The 21,798-nt window shown below is 41.8% G+C and overlaps 15 non-coding genes across 15 annotated transcripts; 1 reads left to right on the top strand and 14 right to left on the bottom strand.

Annotated features, from left to right (window-relative positions):
* Positions 1-313: 313 nt before the first annotated feature.
* Positions 314-386, bottom strand: TRNAR-UCG (transfer RNA arginine (anticodon UCG)). Its single transcript has one exon. It is a non-coding gene; the product is annotated as a tRNA-Arg (tRNA).
* Positions 387-1,384: 998 nt separating this feature from the next.
* On the bottom strand, positions 1,385-1,457 carry TRNAR-UCG (transfer RNA arginine (anticodon UCG)). Its single transcript has one exon. It is a non-coding gene; the product is annotated as a tRNA-Arg (tRNA).
* Positions 1,458-2,455: 998 nt separating this feature from the next.
* Positions 2,456-2,528, bottom strand: TRNAR-UCG (transfer RNA arginine (anticodon UCG)). The gene has a single exon. It is a non-coding gene; the product is annotated as a tRNA-Arg (tRNA).
* A 998-nt stretch (positions 2,529-3,526) lies between these two features.
* TRNAR-UCG (transfer RNA arginine (anticodon UCG)) lies at positions 3,527-3,599 on the bottom strand. Its single transcript has one exon. It is a non-coding gene; the product is annotated as a tRNA-Arg (tRNA).
* A 998-nt stretch (positions 3,600-4,597) lies between these two features.
* TRNAR-UCG (transfer RNA arginine (anticodon UCG)) lies at positions 4,598-4,670 on the bottom strand. The gene has a single exon. It is a non-coding gene; the product is annotated as a tRNA-Arg (tRNA).
* Positions 4,671-6,757: 2,087 nt separating this feature from the next.
* On the bottom strand, positions 6,758-6,830 carry TRNAR-UCG (transfer RNA arginine (anticodon UCG)). Its single transcript has one exon. It is a non-coding gene; the product is annotated as a tRNA-Arg (tRNA).
* A 2,085-nt stretch (positions 6,831-8,915) lies between these two features.
* On the bottom strand, positions 8,916-8,988 carry TRNAR-UCG (transfer RNA arginine (anticodon UCG)). The gene has a single exon. It is a non-coding gene; the product is annotated as a tRNA-Arg (tRNA).
* A 2,071-nt stretch (positions 8,989-11,059) lies between these two features.
* Positions 11,060-11,132, bottom strand: TRNAR-UCG (transfer RNA arginine (anticodon UCG)). Its single transcript has one exon. It is a non-coding gene; the product is annotated as a tRNA-Arg (tRNA).
* Positions 11,133-12,130: 998 nt separating this feature from the next.
* TRNAR-UCG (transfer RNA arginine (anticodon UCG)) lies at positions 12,131-12,203 on the bottom strand. Its single transcript has one exon. It is a non-coding gene; the product is annotated as a tRNA-Arg (tRNA).
* Positions 12,204-13,201: 998 nt separating this feature from the next.
* On the bottom strand, positions 13,202-13,274 carry TRNAR-UCG (transfer RNA arginine (anticodon UCG)). Its single transcript has one exon. It is a non-coding gene; the product is annotated as a tRNA-Arg (tRNA).
* Positions 13,275-15,343: 2,069 nt separating this feature from the next.
* Positions 15,344-15,416, bottom strand: TRNAR-UCG (transfer RNA arginine (anticodon UCG)). The gene has a single exon. It is a non-coding gene; the product is annotated as a tRNA-Arg (tRNA).
* A 2,070-nt stretch (positions 15,417-17,486) lies between these two features.
* TRNAR-UCG (transfer RNA arginine (anticodon UCG)) lies at positions 17,487-17,559 on the bottom strand. The gene has a single exon. It is a non-coding gene; the product is annotated as a tRNA-Arg (tRNA).
* Positions 17,560-19,628: 2,069 nt separating this feature from the next.
* TRNAR-UCG (transfer RNA arginine (anticodon UCG)) lies at positions 19,629-19,701 on the bottom strand. The gene has a single exon. It is a non-coding gene; the product is annotated as a tRNA-Arg (tRNA).
* A 998-nt stretch (positions 19,702-20,699) lies between these two features.
* Positions 20,700-20,772, bottom strand: TRNAR-UCG (transfer RNA arginine (anticodon UCG)). The gene has a single exon. It is a non-coding gene; the product is annotated as a tRNA-Arg (tRNA).
* Positions 20,773-21,044: 272 nt separating this feature from the next.
* On the top strand, positions 21,045-21,154 carry TRNAL-UAA (transfer RNA leucine (anticodon UAA)). The gene is made up of 2 exons: positions 21,045-21,082; positions 21,109-21,154. It is a non-coding gene; the product is annotated as a tRNA-Leu (tRNA).
* The last annotated feature ends 644 nt before the right edge of the window (positions 21,155-21,798 follow it).

Here is a 21,798-nt window from a genome sequence, read left to right as displayed (position 1 = left end):
CCTGCTCTGCACATACTCAGTTGCTCTCCCATTTTAGGCATATTTAAGTTATGACACCAGCCATTTGATGATTTGATAGTTTGGTTGAGAACACAAGCAAATGGGACAGTTATCAATCCCGGGATTCAAGGCATGTAACTGTGTTTTGAAACCCTTAAATCAATTGGTTTACTTCCACTTTATGATTTACTTCTGTTTGGAGGCTCTGGGCTTCAGCAAATTGGAAGCCTCCAGCAAGAAGCACGTTGTTATGGCTAAAGCAAGAATTTACGAGTGAAGGTCACAGGAAGGAACTGGAAAGCAGCATAGAAAACGACCACGAAGGGACTCGAACCCTCAATCTTCTGATCCGAAGTCAGACGCCTTATCCATTAGGCCACGCGGTCTGCCACAAGGACATGATTCTGGTTTGTGGCGCCCGGATCAACCAAACACTCGAAGATCACCTGGGACATCTTCTACTTTTTTTGCTCAAGGAGATTTGGTAGAAAGGATCTGAAATGTATGACTTGGTGCAAGGTCATGCTTTAAGAAGTGCATTTGCAAAAGGGCCTAGGTTCAGAGTGTTCATACAGCTCCTTGACAATAGTAATAGATCAATAGAGTACCACGAGTAGATGATATTTCCAGAGGAAGCCATAGCACCTCAATATATCTTGTCAGGATGGCCGAGTGGTCTAAGGCGCCAGACTCAAGAGCTGTTTCTTCACATTGTGTGGGTGTTCTGGTCTCCAAATGGAGGCGTGGGTTCAAATCCCACTTCTGACAATCTGTTTACACATTTAGCTTGAACTACAATCACCACTCCCGCTGTGTTTTCATGCTACCATGTCACCGACAAAAAAACATGAAAAAAAATCCAAAAACTTTGCACATCCTACATAAAGATCAAATTCTTGAGGAAAATCTGCTAGACCATGCTGTTAAATCTGTCATTTAAAGTGACACTTTAGTCAGAAAAGTAAGTCCTGCTACATCTCTTCCGGTTGTCCCATTTTGCATATATACTCATGTAAAACATTTAAAAATATGGTTCTATACACTTTGAAATCCAGTAATACGCTGTTTCAACCTGCTCTGCACATACTCAGTTGCTCTCCCATTTTAGGCATATTTAAGTTATGACACCAGCCATTTGATGATTTGATAGTTTGGTTGAGAACACAAGCAAATGGGACAGTTATCAATCCCGGGATTCCAGGCATGTAACTGTGTTTTGAAACCCTTAAATCAATTGGTTTACTTCCACTTTATGATTTACTTCTGTTTGGAGGCTCTGGGCTTCAGCAAATTGGAAGCCTCCAGCAAGAAGCACGTTGTTATGGCTAAAGCAAGAATTTACGAGTGAAGGTCACAGGAAGGAACTGGAAAGCAGCATAGAAAACGACCACGAAGGGACTCGAACCCTCAATCTTCTGATCCGAAGTCAGACGCCTTATCCATTAGGCCACGCGGTCTGCCACAAGGACATGATTCTGGATTGTGGCGCCCGGATCAACCAAACACTCGAAGATCACCTGGGACATCTTCTACTTTTTTTGCTCAAGGAGATTTGGTAGAAAGGATCTGAAATGTATGACTTGGTGCAAGGTCATGCTTTAAGAAGTGCATTTGCAAAAGGGCCTAGGTTCAGAGTGTTCATACAGCTCCTTGACAATGGTAATAGATCAATAGAGTACCACGAGTAGATGATATTTCCAGAGGAAGCCATAGCACCTCAATATATCTTGTCAGGATGGCCGAGTGATCTAAGGCGCCAGACTCAAGAGCTGTTTCTTCACATTGTGTGGGTGTTCTGGTCTCCAAATGGAGGCGTGGGTTCAAATCCCACTTCTGACAATCTGTTTACACATTTAACTTGAACTACAATCACCACTCCCGCTGTGTTTTCATGCTACCATGTCACCGACAAAAAAACATGAAAAAAAATCCAAAAACTTTGCACATCCTACATAAAGATCAAATTCTTGAGGAAAATCTGCTAGACCATGCTGTTAAATCTGTCATTTAAAGTGACACTTTAGTCAGAAAAGTAAGTCCTGCTACATCTCTTCCGGTTGTCCCATTTTGCATATATACTCATGTAAAACATTAAAAAATATGCTTCTATACACTTTGAAATCCAGTAATACGCTGTTTCAACCTGCTCTGCACATACTCAGTTGCTCTCCCATTTTAGGCATATTTAAGTTATGACACCAGCCATTTGATGATTTGATAGTTTGGTTGAGAACACAAGCAAATGGGACAGTTATCAATCCCGGGATTCAAGGCATGTAACTGTGTTTTGAAACCCTTAAATCAATTGGTTTACTTCCACTTTATGATTTACTTCTGTTTGGAGGCTCTGGGCTTCAGCAAATTGGAAGCCTCCAGCAAGAAGCACGTTGTTATGGCTAAAGCAAGAATTTACGAGTGAAGGTCACAGGAAGGAACTGGAAAGCAGCATAGAAAACGACCACGAAGGGACTCGAACCCTCAATCTTCTGATCCGAAGTCAGACGCCTTATCCATTAGGCCACGCGGTCTGCCACAAGGACATGATTCTGGTTTGTGGCGCCCGGATCAACCAAACACTCGAAGATCACCTGGGACATCTTCTACATTTTTTGCTCAAGGAGATTTGGTAGAAAGGATCTGAAATGTATGACTTGGTGCAAGGTCATGCTTTAAGAAGTGCATTTGCAAAAGGGCCTAGGTTCAGAGTGTTCATACAGCTCCTTGACAATGGTAATAGATCAATAGAGTACCACGAGTAGATGATATTTCCAGAGGAAGCCATAGCACCTCAATATATCTTGTCAGGATGGCCGAGTGGTCTAAGGCGCCAGACTCAAGAGCTGTTTCTTCACATTGTGTGGGTGTTCTGGTCTCCAAATGGAGGCGTGGGTTCAAATCCCACTTCTGACAATCTGTTTACACATTTAGCTTGAACTACAATCACCACTCCCGCTGTGTTTTCATGCTACCATGTCACCGACAAAAAAACATGAAAAAAAATCCAAAAACTTTGCACATCCTACATAAAGATAAAATTCTTGAGGAAAATCTGCTAGACCATGCTGTTCAATCTGTCATTTAAAGTGCAACTTTAGTCAGAAAAGTAAGTCCTGCTACATCTCTTCCGGTTGTCCCATTTTGCATATATACTCATGTAAAACATTTAAAAATATGGTTCTATACACTTTGAAATCCAGTAATACGCTGTTTCAACCTGCTCTGCACATACTCAGTTGCTCTCCCATTTTAGGCATATTTAAGTTATGACACCAGCCATTTGATGATTTGATAGTTTGGTTGAGAACACAAGCAAATGGGACAGTTATCAATCCCGGGATTCAAGGCATGTAACTGTGTTTTGAAACCCTTAAATCAATTGGTTTACTTCCACTTTATGATTTACTTCTGTTTGGAGGCTCTGGGCTTCAGCAAATTGGAAGCCTCCAGCAAGAAGCACGTTGTTATGGCTAAAGCAAGAATTTACGAGTGAAGGTCACAGGAAGGAACTGGAAAGCAGCATAGAAAACGACCACGAAGGGACTCGAACCCTCAATCTTCTGATCCGAAGTCAGACGCCTTATCCATTAGGCCACGCGGTCTGCCACAAGGACATGATTCTGGTTTGTGGCGCCCGGATCAACCAAACACTCGAAGATCACCTGGGACATCTTCTACTTTTTTTGCTCAAGGAGATTTGGTAGAAAGGATCTGAAATGTATGACTTGGTGCAAGGTCATGCTTTAAGAAGTGCATTTGGAAAAGGGCCTAGGTTCAGAGTGTTCATACAGCTCCTTGACAATGGTAATAGATCAATAGAGTACCACGAGTAGATGATATTTCCAGAGGAAGCCATAGCACCTCAATATAACTTGTCAGGATGGCCGAGTGGTCTAAGGCGCCAGACTCAAGAGCTGTTTCTTCACACTGTGTGGGTGTTCTGGTCTCCAAATGGAGGCGTGGGTTCAAATCCCACTTCTGACAATCTGTTTACACATTTAGCTTGAACTACAATCACCACTCCCGCTGTGTTTTCATGCTACCATGTCACCGACAAAAAAACATGAAAAAAAATCCAAAAACTTTGCACATCCTACATAAAGATCAAATTCTTGAGGAAAATCTGCTAGACCATGCTGTTAAATCTGTCATTTAAAGTGACACTTTAGTCAGAAAAGTAAGTCCTGCTACATCTCTTCCGGTTGTCCCATTTTGCATATATACTCATGTAAAACATTAAAAAATATGCTTCTATACACTTTGAAATCCAGTAATACGCTGTTTCAACCTGCTCTGCACATACTCAGTTGCTCTCCCATTTTAGGCATATTTAAGTTATGACACCAGCCATTTGATGATTTGATAGTTTGGTTGAGAACACAAGCAAATGGGACAGTTATCAATCCCGGGATTCAAGGCATGTAACTGTGTTTTGAAACCCTTAAATCAATTGGTTTACTTCCACTTTATGATTTACTTCTGTTTGGAGGCTCTGGGCTTCAGCAAATTGGAAGCCTCCAGCAAGAAGCACGTTGTTATGGCTAAAGCAAGAATTTACGAGTGAAGGTCACAGGAAGGAACTGGAAAGCAGCATAGAAAACGACCACGAAGGGACTCGAACCCTCAATCTTCTGATCCGAAGTCAGACGCCTTATCCATTAGGCCACGCGGTCTGCCACAAGGACATGATTCTGGTTTGTGGCGCCCGGATCAACCAAACACTCGAAGATCACCTGGGACATCTTCTACATTTTTTGCTCAAGGAGATTTGGTAGAAAGGATCTGAAATGTATGACTTGGTGCAAGGTCATGCTTTAAGAAGTGCATTTGAAAAAGGGCCTAGGTTCAGAGTGTTCATACAGCTCCTTGACAATGGTAATAGATCAATAGAGTACCACGAGTAGATGATATTTCCAGAGGAAGCCATAGCACCTCAATATATCTTGTCAGGATGGCCGAGTGGTCTAAGGTGCCAGACTCAAGAGCTGTTTCTTCACATTGTGTGGGTGTTCTGGTCTCCAAATGGAGGCGTGGGTTCAAATCCCACTTCTGACAATCTGTTTACACATTTAGCTTGAACTACAATCACCACTCCCGCTGTGTTTTCATGCTACCATGTCACCGACAAAAAAACATGAAAAAAAATCCAAAAACTTTGCACATCCTACATAAAGATCAAATTCTTGAGGAAAATCTGCTAGACCATGCTGTTAAATCTGTCATTTAAAGTGACACTTTAGTCAGAAAAGTAAGTCCTGCTACATCTCTTCCGGTTGTCCCATTTTGCATATATACTCATGTAAAACATTTAAAAATATGGTTCTATACACTTTGAAATCCAGTAATACGCTGTTTCAACCTGCTCTGCACATACTCAGTTGCTCTCCCATTTTAGGCATATTTAAGTTATGACACCAGCCATTTGATGATTTGATAGTTTGGTTGAGAACACAAGCAAATGGGACAGTTATCAATCCCAGGATTCCAGGCATGTAACTGTGTTTTGAAACCCTTAAATCAATTGGTTTACTTCCACTTTATGATTTACTTCTGTTTGGAGGCTCTGGGCTTCAGCAAATTGGAAGCCTCCAGCAAGAAGCACGTTGTTATGGCTAAAGCAAGAATTTACGAGTGAAGGTCACAGGAAGGAACTGGAAAGCAGCATAGAAAACGACCACGAAGGGACTCGAACCCTCAATCTTCTGATCCGAAGTCAGACGCCTTATCCATTAGGCCACGCAGTCTGCCACAAGGACATGATTCTGGTTTGTGGCGCCCGGATCAACCAAACACTCGAAGATCACCTGGGACATCTTCTACTTTTTTTGCTCAAGGAGATTTGGTAGAAAGGATCTGAAATGTATGACTTGGTGCAAGGTCATGCTTTAAGAAGTGCATTTGCAAAAGGGCCTAGGTTCAGAGTGTTCATACAGCTCCTTGACAATGGTAATAGATCAATAGAGTACCACGAGTAGATGATATTTCCAGAGGAAGCCATAGCACCTCAATATATCTTGTCAGGATGGCCGAGTGGTCTAAGGCGCCAGACTCAAGAGCTGTTTCTTCACATTGTGTGGGTGTTCTGGTCTCCAAATGGAGGCGTGGGTTCAAATCCCACTTCTGACAATCTGTTTACACATTTAGCTTGAACTACAATCACCACTCCCGCTGTGTTTTCATGCTACCATGTCACCGACAAAAAAACATGAAAAAAAATCCAAAAACTTTGCACATCCTACATAAAGATAAAATTCTTGAGGAAAATCTGCTAGACCATGCTGTTAAATCTGTCATTTAAAGTGACACTTTAGTCAGAAAAGTAAGTCCTGCTACATCTCTTCCGGTTGTCCCATTTTGCATATATACTCATGTAAAACATTAAAAAATATGCTTCTATACACTTTGAAATCCAGTAATACGCTGTTTCAACCTGCTCTGCACATACTCAGTTGCTCTCCCATTTTAGGCATATTTAAGTTATGACACCAGCCATTTGATGATTTGATAGTTTGGTTGAGAACACAAGCAAATGGGACAGTTATCAATCCCGGGATTCCAGGCATGTAACTGTGTTTTGAAACCCTTAAATCAATTGGTTTACTTCCACTTTATGATTTACTTCTGTTTGGAGGCTCTGGGCTTCAGCAAATTGGAAGCCTCCAGCAAATTGGAAGCCTCCAGCAAGAAGCACGTTGTTATGGCTAAAGCAAGAATTTACGAGTGAAGGTCACAGGAAGGAACTGGAAAGCAGCATAGAAAACGACCACGAAGGGACTCGAACCCTCAATCTTCTGATCCGAAGTCAGACGCCTTATCCATTAGGCCACGCGGTCTGCCACAAGGACATGATTCTGGTTTGTGGCGCCCGGATCAACCAAACACTCGAAGATCACCTGGGACATCTTCTACTTTTTTTGCTCAAGGAGATTTGGTAGAAAGGATCTGAAATGTATGACTTGGTGCAAGGTCATGCTTTAAGAAGTGCATTTGCAAAAGGGCCTAGGTTCAGAGTGTTCATACAGCTCCTTGACAATGGTAATAGATCAATAGAGTACCACGAGTAGATGATATTTCCAGAGGAAGCCATAGCACCTCAATATATCTTGTCAGGATGGCCGAGTGGTCTAAGGCGCCAGACTCAAGAGCTGTTTCTTCACATTGTGTGGGTGTTCTGGTCTCCAAATGGAGGCGTGGGTTCAAATCCCACTTCTGACAATCTGTTTACACATTTAGCTTGAACTACAATCACCACTCCCGCGGTGTTTTCATGCTACCATGTCACCGACAAAAAAACATGAAAAAAAATCCAAAAACTTTGCACATCCTACATAAAGATCAAATTCTTGAGGAAAATCTGCTAGACCATGCTGTTAAATCTGTCATTTAAAGTGACACTTTAGTCAGAAAAGTAAGTCCTGCTACATCTCTTCCGGTTGTCCCATTTTGCATATATACTCATGTAAAACATTAAAAAATATGCTTCTATACACTTTGAAATCCAGTAATACGCTGTTTCAACCTGCTCTGCACATACTCAGTTGCTCTCCCATTTTAGGCATATTTAAGTTATGACACCAGCCATTTGATGATTTGATAGTTTGGTTGAGAACACAAGCAAATGGGACAGTTATCAATCCCGGGATTCAAGGCATGTAACTGTGTTTTGAAACCCTTAAATCAATTGGTTTACTTCCACTTTATGATTTACTTCTGTTTGGAGGCTCTGGGCTTCAGCAAATTGGAAGCCTCCAGCAAGAAGCACGTTGTTATGGCTAAAGCAAGAATTTACGAGTGAAGGTCACAGGAAGGAACTGGAAAGCAGCATAGAAAACAACCACGAAAGGACTCGAACGCTCAATCTTCTGATCCGAAGCCTTACGCCTTATCCATTAGGCCACGCGGTCTGCCACAAGGACATGATTCTGGTTTGTGGCGCCCGGATCAACCAAACACTCGAAGATCACCTGGGACATCTTCTACTTTTTTTGCTCAAGGAGATTTGGTAGAAAGGATCTGAAATGTATGACTTGGTGCAAGGTCATGCTTTAAGAAGTGCATTTGCAAAAGGGCCTAGGTTCAGAGTGTTCATACAGCTCCTTGACAATGGTAATAGATCAATAGAGTACCACGAGTAGATGATATTTCCAGAGGAAGCCATAGCACCTCAATATATCTTGTCAGGATGGCCGAGTGGTCTAAGGCGCCAGACTCAAGAGCTGTTTCTTCACATTGTGTGGGTGTTCTGGTCTCCAAATGGAGGCGTGGGTTCAAATCCCACTTCTGACAATCTGTTTACACATTTAGCTTGAACTACAATCACCACTCCCGCTGTGTTTTCATGCTACCATGTCCGACAAAAAAACATGAAAAAAAATCCAAAAACTTTGCACATCCTACATAAAGATCAAATTCTTGAGGAAAATCTGCTAGACCATGCTGTTAAATCTGTCATTTAAAGTGACACTTTAGTCAGAAAAGTAAGTCCTGCTACATCTCTTCCGGTTGTCCCATTTTGCATATATACTCATGTAAAACATTAAAAAATATGGTTCTATACACTTTGAAATCCAGTAATACGCTGTTTCAACCTGCTCTGCACATACTCAGTTGCTCTCCCATTTTAGGCATATTTAAGTTATGACACCAGCCATTTGATGATTTGATAGTTTGGTTGAGAACACAAGCAAATGGGACAGTTATCAATCCCGGGATTCCAGGCATGTAACTGTGTTTTGAAACCCTTAAATCAATTGGTTTACTTCCACTTTATGATTTACTTCTGTTTGGAGGCTCTGGGCTTCAGCAAATTGGAAGCCTCCAGCAAATTGGAAGCCTCCAGCAAGAAGCACGTTGTTATGGCTAAAGCAAGAATTTACGAGTGAAGGTCACAGGAAGGAACTGGAAAGCAGCATAGAAAACGACCACGAAGGGACTCGAACCCTCAATCTTCTGATCCGAAGTCAGACGCCTTATCCATTAGGCCACGCGGTCTGCCACAAGGACATGATTCTGGTTTGTGGCGCCCGGATCAACCAAACACTCGAAGATCACCTGGGACATCTTCTACTTTTTTTGCTCAAGGAGATTTGGTAGAAAGGATCTGAAATGTATGACTTGGTGCAAGGTCATGCTTTAAGAAGTGCATTTGCAAAAGGGCCTAGGTTCAGAGTGTTCATACAGCTCCTTGACAATGGTAATAGATCAATAGAGTACCACGAGTAGATGATATTTCCAGAGGAAGCCATAGCACCTCAATATATCTTGTCAGGATGGCCGAGTGGTCTAAGGCGCCAGACTCAAGAGCTGTTTCTTCACATTGTGTGGGTGTTCTGGTCTCCAAATGGAGGCGTGGGTTCAAATCCCACTTCTGACAATCTCTTTACACATTTAGCTTGAACTACAATCACCACTCCCGCTGTGTTTTCATGCTACCATGTCACCGACAAAAAAACATGAAAAAAAATCCAAAAACTTTGCACATCCTACATAAAGATCAAATTCTTGAGGAAAATCTGCTAGACCATGCTGTTAAATCTGTCATTTAAAGTGCAACTTTAGTCAGAAAAGTAAGTCCTGCTACATCTCTTCCGGTTGTCCCATTTTGCATATATACTCATGTAAAACATTAAAAAATATGCTTCTATACACTTTGAAATCCAGTAATACGCTGTTTCAACCTGCTCTGCACATACTCAGTTGCTCTCCCATTTTAGGCATATTTAAGTTATGACACCAGCCATTTGATGATTTGATAGTTTGGTTGAGAACACAAGCAAATGGGACAGTTATCAATCCCGGGATTCCAGGCATGTAACTGTGTTTTGAAACCCTTAAATCAATTGGTTTACTTCCACTTTATGATTTACTTCTGTTTGGAGGCTCTGGGCTTCAGCAAATTGGAAGCCTCCAGCAAGAAGCACGTTGTTATGGCTAAAGCAAGAATTTACGAGTGAAGGTCACAGGAAGGAACTGGAAAGCAGCATAGAAAACAACCACGAAAGGGCTCGAACGCTCAATCTTCTGATCCGAAGCCTTACGCCTTATCCATTAGGCCACGCGGTCTGCCACAAGAACATGATCCTGGTTTGTGGCGCCCGGATCAACCAAACACTCGAAGATCACCTGGGACATCTTCTACTTTTTTTGCTCAAGGAGATTTGGTAGAAAGGATCTGAAATGTATGACTTGGTGCAAGGTCATGCTTTAAGAAGTGCATTTGCAAAAAGGGCCTAGGTTCAGAGTGTTCATACAGCTCCTTGACAATGGTAATAGATCAATAGAGTACCACGAGTAGATGATATTTCCAGAGGAAGCCAAAGTACCTCAAAGTATCTTGGCAGGATGGCCGAGTGGTCTAAGGCGCCAGACTCAAGAGCTGTTTCTTCACATTGTGTGGGTGTTCTGGTCTCCAAATGGAGGCGTGGGTTCAAATCCCACTTCTGACAATCCATTTACACATTTAGCTTGAACTACAATCACCACTCCCGCTGTGTTTTCATGCTACCATGTCACCGACAAAAAAAACATGAAAAAAAATCCAAAAACTTTGCACATCCTACATGAAGATCAAATTCTTGAGGAAAATCTGCTAGACCATGCTGTTAAATCTGTCATTTAAAGTGCAACTTTAGTCAGAAAAGTAAGTCCTGCTACATCTGTTCCGGTTGTCCCATTTTGCATATATACTCATGTAAAACATTAAAAAATATGCTTCTATACACTTTGAAATCCAGTAATACGCTGTTTCAACCTGCTCTGCACATACTCAGTTGCTCTCCCATTTTAGGCATATTTAAGTTATGACACCAGCCATTTGATGATTTGATAGTTTGGTTGAGAACACAAGCAAATGGGACAGTTATCAATCCCGGGATTCCAGGCATGTAACTGTGTTTTGAAACCCTTAAATCAATTGGTTTACTTCCACTTTATGATTTACTTCTGTTTGGAGGCTCTGGGCTTCAGCAAATTGGAAGCCTCCAGCAAGAAGCACGTTGTTATGGCTAAAGCAAGAATTTACGAGTGAAGGTCACAGGAAGGAACTGGAAAGCAGCATAGAAAACGACCACGAAGGGACTCGAACCCTCAATCTTCTGATCCGAAGTCAGACGCCTTATCCATTAGGCCACGCGGTCTGCCACAAGGACATGATTCTGGTTTGTGGCGCCCGGATCAACCAAACACTCGAAGATCACCTGGGACATCTTCTACTTTTTTTGCTCAAGGAGATTTGGTAGAAAGGATCTGAAATGTATGACTTGGTGCAAGGTCATGCTTTAAGAAGTGCATTTGCAAAAGGGCCTAGGTTCAGAGTGTTCATACAGCTCCTTGACAATGGTAATAGATCAATAGAGTACCACGAGTAGATGATATTTCCAGAAGAAGCCATAGCACCTCAATATATCTTGTCAGGATGGCCGAGTGGTCTAAGGCGCCAGACTCAAGAGCTGTTTCTTCACATTGTGTGGGTGTTCTGGTCTCCAAATGGAGGCGTGGGTTCAAATCCCACTTCTGACAATCTGTTTACACATTTAGCTTGAACTACAATCACCACTCCCGCTGTGTTTTCATGCTACCATGTCACCGACAAAAAAACATGAAAAAAAATCCAAAAACTTTGCACATCCTACATAAAGATCAAATTCTTGAGGAAAATCTGCTAGACCATGCTGTTAAATCTGTCATTTAAAGTGACACTTTAGTCAGAAAAGTAAGTCCTGCTACATCTCTTCCGGTTGTCCCATTTTGCATATATACTCATGTAAAACATTAAAAAATATGCTTCTATACACTTTGAAATCCAGTAATACGCTGTTTCAACCTGCTCTGCACATACTCAGTTGCTCTCCCATTTTAGGCATATTTAAGTTATGACACCAGCCATTTGATGATTTGATAGTTTGGTTGAGAACACAAGCAAATGGGACAGTTATCAATCCCGGGATTCAAGGCATGTAACTGTGTTTTGAAACCCTTAAATCAATTGGTTTACTTCCACTTTATGATTTACTTCTGTTTGGAGGCTCTGGGCTTCAGCAAATTGGAAGCCTCCAGCAAGAAGCACGTTGTTATGGCTAAAGCAAGAATTTACGAGTGAAGGTCACAGGAAGGAACTGGAAAGCAGCATAGAAAACGACCACGAAGGGACTCGAACCCTCAATCTTCTGATCCGAAGTCAGACGCCTTATCCATTAGGCCACGCGGTCTGCCACAAGGACATGATTCTGGTTTGTGGCGCCCGGATCAACCAAACAGTCGAAGATCACCTGGGACATCTTCTACTTTTTTTGCTCAAGGAGATTTGGTAGAAAGGATCTGAAATGTATGACTTGGTGCAAGGTCATGCTTTAAGAAGTGCATTTGAAAAAGGGCCTAGGTTCAGAGTGTTCATACAGCTCCTTGACAATGGTAATAGATCAATAGAGTACCACGAGTAGATGATATTTCCAGAGGAAGCCATAGCACCTCAATATATCTTGTCAGGATGGCCGAGTGGTCTAAGGCGCCAGACTCAAGAGCTGTTTCTTCACATTGTGTGGGTGTTCTGGTCTCCAAATGGAGGCGTGGGTTCAAATCCCACTTCTGACAATCTGTTTACACATTTAGCTTGAACTACAATCACCACTCCCGCTGTGTTTTCATGCTACCATGTCACCGACAAAAAAACATGAAAAAAAATCCAAAAACTTTGCACATCCTACATAAAGATCAAATTCTTGAGGAAAATCTGCTAGACCATGCTGTTAAATCTGTCATTTAAAGTGACACTTTAGTCAGAAAAGTAAGTCCTGCTACATCTCTTCCGGTTGTCCCATTTTGCATATATACTCATGTAAAACATTAAAAAATATGCTTCTATACACTTTGAAATCCAGTAATACGCTGTTTCAACCTGCTCTGCACATACTCAGTTGCTCTCCCATTTTAGGCATATTTAAGTTATGACACCAGCCATTTGATGATTTGATAGTTTGGTTGAGAACACAAGGAAATGGGACAGTTATCAATCCCGGGATTCAAGGCATGTAACTGTGTTTTGAAACCCTTAAATCAATTGGTTTACTTCCACTTTATGATTTACTTCTGTTTGGAGGCTCTGGGCTTCAGCAAATTGGAAGCCTCCAGCAAGAAGCACGTTGTTATGGCTAAAGCAAGAATTTACGAGTGAAGGTCACAGGAAGGAACTGGAAAGCAGCATAGAAAACGACCACGAAGGGACTCGAACCCTCAATCTTCTGATCCGAAGTCAGACGCCTTATCCATTAGGCCACGCGGTCTGCCACAAGGACATGATTCTGGTTTGTGGCGCCCGGATCAACCAAACACTCGAAGATCACCTGGGACATCTTCTACATTTTTTGCTCAAGGAGATTTGGTAGAAAGGATCTGAAATGTATGACTTGGTGCAAGGTCATGCTTTAAGAAGTGCATTTGAAAAAGGGCCTAGGTTCAGAGTGTTCATACAGCTCCTTGACAATGGTAATAGATCAATAGAGTACCACGAGTAGATGATATTTCCAGAGGAAGCCATAGCACCTCAATATATCTTGTCAGGATGGCCGAGTGGTCTAAGGCGCCAGACTCAAGAGCTGTTTCTTCACATTGTGTGGGTGTTCTGGTCTCCAAATGGAGGCGTGGGTTCAAATCCCACTTCTGACAATCTGTTTACACATTTAGCTTGAACTACAATCACCACTCCCGCTGTGTTTTCATGCTACCATGTCACCGACAAAAAAACATGAAAAAAAATCCAAAAACTTTGCACATCCTACATAAAGATCAAATTCTTGAGGAAAATCTGCTAGACCATGCTGTTAAATCTGTCATTTAAAGTGACACTTTAGTCAGAAAAGTAAGTCCTGCTACATCTCTTCCGGTTGTCCCATTTTGCATATATACTCATGTAAAACATTAAAAAATATGCTTCTATACACTTTGAAATCCAGTAATACGCTGTTTCAACCTGCTCTGCACATACTCAGTTGCTCTCCCATTTTAGGCATATTTAAGTTATGACACCAGCCATTTGATGATTTGATAGTTTGGTTGAGAACACAAGCAAATGGGACAGTTATCAATCCCGGGATTCCAGGCATGTAACTGTGTTTTGAAACCCTTAAATCAATTGGTTTACTTCCACTTTATGATTTACTTCTGTTTGGAGGCTCTGGGCTTCAGCAAATTGGAAGCCTCCAGCAAGAAGCACGTTGTTATGGCTAAAGCAAGAATTTACGAGTGAAGGTCACAGGAAGGAACTGGAAAGCAGCATAGAAAACAACCACGAAGGGACTCGAACCCTCAATCTTCTGATCCGAAGTCAGACGCCTTATCCATTAGGCCACGCGGTCTGCCACAAGGACATGATTCTGGTTTGTGGCGCCCGGATCAACCAAACACTCGAAGATCACCTGGGACATCTTCTACTTTTTTTGCTCAAGGAGATTTGGTAGAAAGGATCTGAAATGTATGACTTGGTGCAAGGTCATGCTTTAAGAAGTGCATTTGCAAAAGGGCCTAGGTTCAGAGTGTTCATACAGCTCCTTGACAATGGTAATAGATCAATAGAGTACCACGAGTAGATGATATTTCCAGAGGAAGCCATAGCACCTCAATATATCTTGTCAGGATGGCCGAGTGGTCTAAGGCGCCAGACTCAAGAGCTGTTTCTTCACATTGTGTGGGTGTTCTGGTCTCCAAATGGAGGCGTGGGTTCAAATCCCACTTCTGACAATCTGTTTACACATTTAGCTTGAACTACAATCACCACTCCCGCTGTGTTTTCATGCTACCATGTCACCGACAAAAAAACATGAAAAAAAATCCAAAAACTTTGCACATCCTACATAAAGATCAAATTCTTGAGGAAAATCTGCTAGACCATGCTGTTAAATCTGTCATTTAAAGTGCAACTTTAGTCAGAAAAGTAAGTCCTGCTACATCTGTTCCGGTTGTCCCATTTTGCATATATACTCATGTAAAACATTAAAAAATATGCTTCTATACACTTTGAAATCCAGTAATACGCTGTTTCAACCTGCTCTGCACATACTCAGTTGCTCTCCCATTTTAGGCATATTTAAGTTATGACACCAGCCATTTGATGATTTGATAGTTTGGTTGAGAACACAAGCAAATGGGACAGTTATCAATCCCGGGATTCCAGGCATGTAACTGTGTTTTGAAACCCTTAAATCAATTGGTTTACTTCCACTTTATGATTTACTTCTGTTTGGAGGCTCTGGGCTTCAGCAAATTGGAAGCCTCCAGCAAGAAGCACGTTGTTATGGCTAAAGCAAGAATTTACGAGTGAAGGTCACAGGAAGGAACTGGAAAGCAGCATAGAAAACGACCACGAAGGGACTCGAACCCTCAATCTTCTGATCCGAAGTCAGACGCCTTATCCATTAGGCCACGCGGTCTGCCACAAGGACATGATTCTGGTTTGTGGCGCCCGGATCAACCAAACACTCGAAGATCACCTGGGACATCTTCTACATTTTTTGCTCAAGGAGATTTGGTAGAAAGGATCTGAAATGTATGACTTGGTGCAAGGTCATGCTTTAAGAAGTGCATTTGAAAAAGGGCCTAGGTTCAGAGTGTTCATACAGCTCCTTGACAATGGTAATAGATCAATAGAGTACCACGAGTAGATGATATTTCCAGAGGAAGCCATAGCACCTCAATATATCTTGTCAGGATGGCCGAGTGGTCTAAGGCGCCAGACTCAAGAGCTGTTTCTTCACATTGTGTGGGTGTTCTGGTCTCCAAATGGAGGCGTGGGTTCAAATCCCACTTCTGACAATCTGTTTACACATTTAGCTTGAACTACAATCACCACTCCCGCTGTGTTTTCATGCTACCACGTCACCGACAAAAAAACATGAAAAAAAATCCAAAAACTTTGCACATCCTACATAAAGATCAAATTCTTGAGGAAAATCTGCTAGACCATGCTGTTAAATCTGTCATTTAAAGTGACACTTTAGTCAGAAAAGTAAGTCCTGCTACATCTCTTCCGGTTGTCCCATTTTGCATATATACTCATGTAAAACATTTAAAAATATGGTTCTATACACTTTGAAATCCAGTAATACGCTGTTTCAACCTGCTCTGCACATACTCAGTTGCTCTCCCATTTTAGGCATATTTAAGTTATGACACCAGCCATTTGATGATTTGATAGTTTGGTTGAGAACACAAGCAAATGGGACAGTTATCAATCCCGGGATTCCAGGCATGTAACTGTGTTTTGAAACCCTTAAATCAATTGGTTTACTTCCACTTTATGATTTACTTCTGTTTGGAGGCTCTGGGCTTCAGCAAATTGGAAGCCTCCAGCAAGAAGCACGTTGTTATGGCTAAAGCAAGAATTTACGAGTGAAGGTCACAGGAAGGAACTGGAAAGCAGCATAGAAAACGACCACGAAGGGACTCGAACCCTCAATCTTCTGATCCGAAGTCAGACGCCTTATCCATTAGGCCACGCAGTCTGCCACAAGGACATGATTCTGGTTTGTGGCGCCCGGATCAACCAAACACTCGAAGATCACCTGGGACATCTTCTACTTTTTTTGCTCAAGGAGATTTGGTAGAAAGGATCTGAAATGTATGACTTGGTGCAAGGTCATGCTTTAAGAAGTGCATTTGGAAAAGGGCCTAGGTTCAGAGTGTTCATACAGCTCCTTGACAATGGTAATAGATCAATAGAGTACCACGAGTAGATGATATTTCCAGAGGAAGCCATAGCACCTCAATATATCTTGTCAGGATGGCCGAGTGGTCTAAGGCGCCAGACTCAAGAGCTGTTTCTTCACATTGTGTGGGTGTTCTGGTCTCCAAATGGAGGCGTGGGTTCAAATCCCACTTCTGACAATCTGTTTACACATTTAGCTTGAACTACAATCACCACTCCCGCTGTGTTTTCATGCTACCATGTCACCGACAAAAAAAACATGAAAAAAAATCCAAAAACTTTGCACATCCTACATAAAGATCAAATTCTTGAGGAAAATCTGCTAGACCATGCTGTTAAATCTGTCATTTAAAGTGACACTTTAGTCAGAAAAGTAAGTCCTGCTACATCTCTTCCGGTTGTCCCATTTTGCATATATACTCATGTAAAACATTAAAAAATATGCTTCTATACACTTTGAAATCCAGTAATACGCTGTTTCAACCTGCTCTGCACATACTCAGTTGCTCTCCCATTTTAGGCATATTTAAGTTATGACACCAGCCATTTGATGATTTGATAGTTTGGTTGAGAACACAAGCAAATGGGACAGTTATCAATCCCGGGATTCAAGGCATGTAACTGTGTTTTGAAACCCTTAAATCAATTGGTTTACTTCCACTTTATGATTTACTTCTGTTTGGAGGCTCTGGGCTTCAGCAAATTGGAAGCCTCCAGCAAGAAGCACGTTGTTATGGCTAAAGCAAGAATTTACGAGTGAAGGTCACAGGAAGGAACTGGAAAGCAGCATAGAAAACGACCACGAAGGGACTCGAACCCTCAATCTTCTGATCCGAAGTCAGACGCCTTATCCATTAGGCCACGCGGTCTGCCACAAGGACATGATTCTGGTTTGTGGCGCCCGGATCAACCAAACACTCGAAGATCACCTGGGACATCTTCTACATTTTTTGCTCAAGGAGATTTGGTAGAAAGGATCTGAAATGTATGACTTGGTGCAAGGTAATGCTTTAAGAAGTGCATTTGCAAAAGGGCCTAGGTTCAGAGTGTTCATACAGCTCCTTGACAATGGTAATAGATCAATAGAGTACCACGAGTAGATGATATTTCCAGAGGAAGCCATAGCACCTCAATATATCTTGTCAGGATGGCCGAGTGGTCTAAGGCGCCAGACTCAAGAGCTGTTTCTTCACATTGTGTGGGTGTTCTGGTCTCCAAATGGAGGCGTGGGTTCAAATCCCACTTCTGACAATCTGTTTACACATTTAGCTTGAACTACAATCACCACTCCCGCTGTGTTTTCATGCTACCATGTCACCGACAAAAAAACATGAAAAAAAATCCAAAAACTTTGCACATCCTACATAAAGATCAAATTCTTGAGGAAAATCTGCTAGACCATGCTGTTAAATCTGTCATTTAAAGTGACACTTTAGTCAGAAAAGTAAGTCCTGCTACATCTCTTCCGGTTGTCCCATTTTGCATATATACTCATGTAAAACATTAAAAAATATGCTTCTATACACTTTGAAATCCAGTAATACGCTGTTTCAACCTGCTCTGCACATACTCAGTTGCTCTCCCATTTTAGGCATATTTAAGTTATGACACCAGCCATTTGATGATTTGATAGTTTGGTTGAGAACACAAGCAAATGGGACAGTTATCAATCCCGGGATTCCAGGCATGTAACTGTGTTTTGAAACCCTTAAATCAATTGGTTTACTTCCACTTTATGATTTACTTCTGTTTGGAGGCTCTGGGCTTCAGCAAATTGGAAGCCTCCAGCAAGAAGCACGTTGTTATGGCTAAAGCAAGAATTTACGAGTGAAGGTCACAGGAAGGAACTGGAAAGCAGCATAGAAAACGACCACGAAGGGACTCGAACCCTCAATCTTCTGATCCGAAGTCAGAGGCCTTATCCATTAGGCCACGCAGTCTGCCACAAGGACATGATTCTGGTTTGTGGCGCCCGGATCAACCAAACACTCGAAGATCACCTGGGACATCTTCTACTTTTTTTGCTCAAGGAGATTTGGTAGAAAGGATCTGAAATGTATGACTTGGTGCAAGGTCATGCTTTAAGAAGTGCATTTGGAAAAGGGCCTAGGTTCAGAGTGTTCATACAGCTCCTTGACAATGGTAATAGATCAATAGAGTACCACGAGTAGATGATATTTCCAGAGGAAGCCAAAGTACCTCAAAGTATCTTGGCAGGATGGCCGAGTGGTCTAAGGCGCCAGACTCAAGAGCTGTTTCTTCACACTGTGTGGGTGTTCTGGTCTCCAAATGGAGGCGTGGGTTCAAATCCCACTTCTGACAATCTGTTTACACATTTAGCTTGAACTACAATCACCACTCCCGCTGTGTTTTCATGCTACCATGTCACCGACAAAAAAACATGAAAAAAAATCCAAAAACTTTGCACATCCTACATAAAGATCAAATTCTTGAGGAAAATCTGCTAGACCATGCTGTTAAATCTGTCATTTAAAGTGACACTTTAGTCAGAAAAGTAAGTCCTGCTACATCTCTTCCGGTTGTCCCATTTTGCATATATACTCATGTAAAACATTAAAAAATATGCTTCTATACACTTTGAAATCCAGTAATACGCTGTTTCAACCTGCTCTGCACATACTCAGTTGCTCTCCCATTTTAGGCATATTTAAGTTATGACACCAGCCATTTGATGATTTGATAGTTTGGTTGAGAACACAAGCAAATGGGACAGTTATCAATCCCGGGATTCAAGGCATGTAACTGTGTTTTGAAACCCTTAAATCAATTGGTTTACTTCCACTTTATGATTTACTTCTGTTTGGAGGCTCTGGGCTTCAGCAAATTGGAAGCCTCCAGCAAGAAGCACGTTGTTATGGCTAAAGCAAGAATTTACGAGTGAAGGTCACAGGAAGGAACTGGAAAGCAGCATAGAAAACGACCACGAAGGGACTCGAACCCTCAATCTTCTGATCCGAAGTCAGACGCCTTATCCATTAGGCCACGCGGTCTGCCACAAGGACATGATTCTGGTTTGTGGCGCCCGGATCAACCAAACACTCGAAGATCACCTGGGACATCTTCTACATTTTTTGCTCAAGGAGATTTGGTAGAAAGGATCTGAAATGTATGACTTGGTGCAAGGTCATGCTTTAAGAAGTGCATTTGAAAAAGGGCCTAGGTTCAGAGTGTTCATACAGCTCCTTGACAATGGTAATAGATCAATAGAGTACCACGAGTAGATGATATTTCCAGAGGAAGCCATAGCACCTCAATATATCTTGTCAGGATGGCCGAGTGGTCTAAGGTGCCAGACTCAAGAGCTGTTTCTTCACATTGTGTGGGTGTTCTGGTCTCCAAATGGAGGCGTGGGTTCAAATCCCACTTCTGACAATCTGTTTACACATTTAGCTTGAACTACAATCACCACTCCCGCTGTGTTTTCATGCTACCATGTCACCGACAAAAAAACATGAAAAAAAATCCAAAAACTTTGCACATCCTAAATAAAGATCAAATTCTTGAGGAAAATCTGCTAGACCATGCTGTTAAATCTGTCATTTAAAGTGACACTTTAGTCAGAAAAGTAAGTCCTGCTACATCTCTTCCGGTTGTCCCATTTTGCATATATACTCATGTAAAACATTAAAAAATATGCTTCTATACACTTTGAAATCCAGTAATACGCTGTTTCAACCTGCTCTGCACATACTCAGTTGCTCTCCCATTTTAGGCATATTTAAGTTATGACACCAGCCATTTGATGATTTGATAGTTTGGTTGAGAACACAAGCAAATGGGACAGTTATCAATCCCGGGATTCAAGGCATGTAACTGTGTTTTGAAACCCTTAAATCAATTGGTTTACTTCCACTTTATGATTTACTTCTGTTTGGAGGCTCTGGGCTTCAGCAAATTGGAAGCCTCCAGCAAGAAGCACGTTGTTATGGCTAAAGCAAGAATTTACGAGTGAAGGTCACAGGAAGGAACTGGAAAGCAGCATAGAAAACGACCACGAAGGGACTCGAACCCTCAATCTTCTGATCCGAAGTCAGACGCCTTATCCATTAGGCCACGCGGTCTGCCACAAGGACATGATTCTGGTTTGTGGCGCCCGGATCAACCAAACACTCGAAGATCACCTGGGACATCTTCTACTTTTTTTGCTCAAGGAGATTTGGTAGAAAGGATCTGAAATGTATGACTTGGTGCAAGGTCATGCTTTAAGAAGTGCATTTGCAAAAGGGCCTAGGTTCAGAGTGTTCATACAGCTCCTTGACAATGGTAATAGATCAATAGAGTACCACGAGTAGATGATATTTCCAGAGGAAGCCATAGCACCTCAATATATCTTGTCAGGATGGCCGAGTGGTCTAAGGCGCCAGATTTAAGAGCTGTTTCTTCACATTGTGTGGGTGTTCTGGTCTCCAAATGGAAGCGTGGGTTCAAATCCCACTTCTGACAATCTGTTTACACATTTAGCTTGAACTACAATCACCACTCCCGCTGTGTTTTCATGCTACCATGTCACCGACAAAAAAATCCAAAAACTTTGCACATCCTACATAAAGATCAAATTCTTGAGGAAAATCTGCTAGACCATGCTGTTAAATCTGTCATTTAAAGTGACACTTTAGTCAGAAAAGTAAGTCCTGCTACATCTCTTCCGGTTGTCCCATTTTGCATATATACTCATGTAAAACATTAAAAAATATGCTTCTATACACTTTGAAATCCAGTAATACGCTGTTTCAACCTGCTCTGCACATACTCAGTTGCTCTCCCATTTTAGGCATATTTAAGTTATGACACCAGCCATTTGATGATTTGATAGTTTGGTTGAGAACACAAGCAAATGGGACAGTTATCAATCCCGGGATTCCAGGCATGTAACTGTGTTTTGAAACCCTTAAATCAATTGGTTTACTTCCACTTTATGATTTACTTCTGTTTGGAGGCTCTGGGCTTCAGCAAATTGGAAGCCTCCAGCAAGAAGCACGTTGTTATGGCTAAAGCAAGAATTTACGAGTGAAGGTCACAGGAAGGAACTGGAAAGCAGCATAGAAAACAACCACGAAAGGACTCGAACGCTCAATCTTCTGATCCGA

This window comes from Lithobates pipiens, unplaced genomic scaffold, assembly GCF_037356315.1.
Source record: "Lithobates pipiens isolate NorthernLeopardFrog02 unplaced genomic scaffold, aLitPip1_a1.2 Scaffold_1, whole genome shotgun sequence".
Classification (NCBI taxonomy): domain Eukaryota; kingdom Metazoa; phylum Chordata; class Amphibia; order Anura; family Ranidae; genus Lithobates; species Lithobates pipiens.
The sequence above is the reverse complement of the archived record's forward strand: the minus strand, read 5'-3'. Positions and strand labels throughout refer to the sequence as shown.